At 37.2% G+C, this 4,306-nt stretch overlaps 1 pseudogene; it reads right to left on the bottom strand.

The window, feature by feature from the left end:
- Positions 1-636: 636 nt before the first annotated feature.
- On the bottom strand, positions 637-1,393 carry LOC109436170 (large ribosomal subunit protein eL37; annotated as a pseudogene).
- Between the last annotated feature and the right edge of the window lie 2,913 nt (positions 1,394-4,306).

The following is a 4,306-nucleotide window of genomic DNA, read 5'->3' as shown; positions in this document are numbered from 1 at the left end:
TGCTAGGGATGGGAGAGCAACAAAACAGAAAGAGCCTGAACCCTCACAATGTCATTAGAGCATTGCTGATTTATCAGCTTATATCATTAAATGAGAAGCAAGCACATTTCTCTCTTTTAAAGTCACTGTTTTTGGGGGGAATTTCTGTCTGACTTTATATCTTAAATAATACACTCATTAAGGTAGATATTGGTAAAGTTGCTGAATTTCAGAGATAAAGAAAGAATTTTAAGTATGTCCAAGTAGAAAAAGCAAGTCATATACAAGGAATAAATGTCAGTTAGCCGTAGGCTTCCCCCAAAGCAACACTCAATGGCAAAAGATGAAAGAGCAATGTCTAGAAAGATCTGAGGGAAACAATGACCCAAGAATTTTTACCCAATTTCCCCTTTAAGAATAAAGACACAGACCCTTTGAAGCATGTAAGAATCCATGAGATCTATATGGGGGGAAAAGAAAGACAACTTGATAACAAAATTCCACCAATAAAGGAATGGCTCCAAAAATAGGAACGAAGCCATAGTAAATAAAAACAATAATGAGCACCAGATCCATTTTTAAAAAGAACCAACCAGACAACTGTCGGAATTGTGGTAAAATAATAAAATGTAAATTGTATTAACCTTTCTTATATGAAAATGATACAACCAACAAAATTAGAAGGAAGAGGCAAGGGGAGAGGAAGTTAGAGAAAGCGTAAGTGTATCATTTCCTCATGTTTCTTGGCTGGAAGTTAGATATTGGCTGGAAGTATAGATATGAAACATGTTGTTTTTAAAAACGACTCAAAACTTTTCTTTTTAATTTTAAAATCAAAAGAATTATTGTGCAACTAATTGTTGAAATCCTTAAGAGGAACTGGATGCTGCAACAGCTGCCCTCTGGGGTTTCTGTGTTGTTCCTTCACGGAAGCCATGCCTGAATCTGCGGTATACAAGTTTTAGATGCCTCATTCCACCAGTCCAGGTGGTATTTCGTCTTTTAGTCTTAGCACTCCAGTTATCCTTTCTCTTCCGCTTGGCAAGGTAGCCACATTTGCCACAGGTGAACTTCTAAAGATGATAGGCTTTAGAGGCACAGCGGTGGCATAACGTATGCGTGTTATTGCAAAGCTATCCCCATGATGACGTTCCCTTCGTCATAGCGCTTCTGTGGCGGAGACCAAAGAGACTCAAAAATGTAATGTTATCCTTTTTCTTAATTTAAAGGCCTATTTTTATGAAGCTGTAGTTCTTGGTGTCAAGAGATATTTTCTGAAGTTCAAGAATTTCTTCAAGTTTTTCCTCCTGATAAATGTCATGCTTGGGTTTAAAAGAAAAATGTGATCCCATTTTTTGTAATGCTATTTGTGGGTATTTCCATTCTCTGTGAAATGATTTTTCTTTCTCACCACCTACACATACAAACACACACTTTCTTTCATTGGCATTATTATATGTATATTTGCATATAGAAACATCTACAATGACGGCCCCTAAATTGTCAACAGTGAATTAATTGTCTCTGAGTGATGGAATTGGGATCAAATTTATTTTTGTTTTTTACTTTTCTCCTTGACAGTTTTTGGCATGCTTGTAAGTTTTATAATACAGTAACTAAGCATAGATCAGACCTCGAACATGCAAGATTATTAGATGTTCTGTATTATTAAACTTTCTGGGTATTAGTCTATTGCTATTCCAAGGCATACTTTCACAAATGTATTTGTAATGTACTTCATTAATTTGTTCTTTGCCTTAAGAATATAGTGATATAAGTAATCTAGATATTAAAATAGTATATTCTAGTTTGAATATATTATAAATATAATTGGCTTTAGTAAAAACACACTAATTCAATACTTGAAAATAGAATGTACAGTACAGATTATAATTCAGTATATTACAATAGAGGTACTACGTGGGCAGAGTTGATTTGAAACAAGAAATAATTCCTTGCAGGAGATGTGTATGCAGCACAGCCTTTATCTTTGAAGAGGCATATTTATACAAAAAATTAGAAAAACTATTATATTTATAACTTAAACTGAAATTCCCTTTTATTATCAAGAGTATTCACAGTATGCTTAATAATTTAACTTAAATTTTTATACTGTCCAAAACTTAACCAAAACAGTTTACTCCATAATAAAAAGAAAACTCAGTTATTCACATAGCCATTCAAAATATACCTTAAGGGGTGGCCGGTTAGCTCAGTTGGTTAGAGCGTGGTGCTAATAACACCAAAGTTGCTGGTTACATCCCCACAAGGTCCACTGTAGGCTGTGCCCTCTTTTAAAAAAAAAAAAAAAAAAAAATATATATATATATATATATATATATATACACACACACACACACACACATATATACATATATATGCATATATATATATATATATATATCTTTAAAAGACTGTGGTAGATGCTAATGGCTGAATGGAATTCCATCACATGAATTTACTTGGCAAATTCTCAATTGTTAAACAATAAGGTCATTTCTAATTTTTTGCTAATATAAACAATTTGCTTACATTCTTAGTTATTTCTTTGAGATAGATTTCTAGAAGAATCATGGAGTCAAGGGAACGTATATTCCCAAGGTGTTCTACATTTATTGCCAGGTTCCCTTCCAGAAAGGTCCGGCCAGCTACACATTCCCACCTACAGTTCAGGGAAAAAATTTGTTGCCTCCCCATATCCTCGCTATCCCTGGGTGTTATTCTAGGCCAGGAGAACTCAGAATGTTCTTCTCAGGTGCCTGAAGAAATGTCCTCACCAACTAAAGACTTCGATTATAATTGCATACCCATACAGGGCATTGGACCTTCTAAAGAAGCTTTGGTGCAACCCAGAGTCCAAGTGACTATACTCAAATGGATGGCTCTAGCCCTGATTCCCATGCTTTGCTTTGCCACTCATCTCCGATTTCTCCCAGACTACAACTCGAAGTTGCCTCCACATACAGCATGCCTGTCCTTGACCCTTCATTGCGTTTAAATGGCTCAGGTAATTTGTACTCCTCCCTCCCAGACATGAGTTCCATGAGGACAGGAAGTACATTCGTCTTGTCCACCACTGAATTTCCAGTGCCGAGAACAGTACCAGGCATGTGGTAGCCCCTTGTTTAAGGAAGATGTAGAAGAGTCTGAGAATCAGAAGCCAGTAAGGGGAGACACAGCAGAGCCCTCTAGTTGTCTCCGCTTTTCCTCATTCTCCACATCCAACCTGTGATCAGCCATCTTTTGAATCTTAAAATCATTCCCTCTCTCCATCCCCATGTGCTCCCCTGTCTAGTTCAGGTCCTTAACACATACCACTTTTACAACCGTGTTTCCCCGAAAATAAGACCTAACCAGACCATCAGCTCTAATACATCTTTTGGAGCAAAAATTAATACAAGACCCGGTCTTATTTTAATATAATGTAAGACTGGGCCTTATACAATATAATATAAGACAGGGTAAGATATAATATAATGTAATATAATATAATACCTGGTCTTATGTTAATTTTTGCTGCAAAAGACGCATTAGAGCTGATGGTCCGGCTAGATCTTATTTTCGGGGAAACATGGAATTCACTTGCCCTTTAGCTGGTTACTTTGCTTCGCAAGTTCCCCAGCATTATTTCTCTATTTCTCTCATTCCACGGTTCTTTTTTGAAGATAAGAATCTGATCCTCTAAGATCACTGTTTATAAGCCTTCAAGGCCTCCCATTCCCTCCAGAACCACCAGCTTCTCTCAGTGGAGTTCCTTGGGCCCTTCACCATGTTATTTTGGCCTTATCTTCTACCAACACTCTGACAACCCTAACTTAAAGCCAGATAAAGGTCATGAGAATTACCCTCAAAGAATTCACCTGTTTCAATGCTTCTCTTTGTGCACGCCCTTTCCTGCACCTGGGATGCTTTCACCTCAGCTCTGAATTTCTGTTCTGTTTAAAACCCAACTCAGTGGTCACCTGCTCTAGTAATCTCTCTCTATCCCTCTAGACAAAACTCATTGCTACCTCATTTCTCCTCCCACAATTCCTTGTTCACATCATTACAGATTTTTTTTTTCTAATGATATTATATTCAGTTGATTGTTACTGCCTTCTGAACATTTGTGAATTCCTAAAGGGCAAGGACTATGTTGTCTTCATCTTTGTATTTCTTGGGCCCAGAAGCACCCGCCACGTAATGAGTGTAGCAGAAACTGCTAGTTGCTTACCTCAGCATTCATTCATGATCTCGTTTGGGGTAGCAGTGCACCCAGCTAAAAGAGACATTTCCCAGAGTCCTTTGTAGCTGGGTATGTTCATGTGATTAAGTTCAGGATATTGAA

Source organism: Rhinolophus sinicus, linkage group LG05, assembly GCF_036562045.2.
Source record: "Rhinolophus sinicus isolate RSC01 linkage group LG05, ASM3656204v1, whole genome shotgun sequence".
NCBI lineage: Eukaryota > Metazoa > Chordata > Mammalia > Chiroptera > Rhinolophidae > Rhinolophus > Rhinolophus sinicus.
The sequence above is the reverse complement of the archived record's forward strand: the minus strand, read 5'-3'. Positions and strand labels throughout refer to the sequence as shown.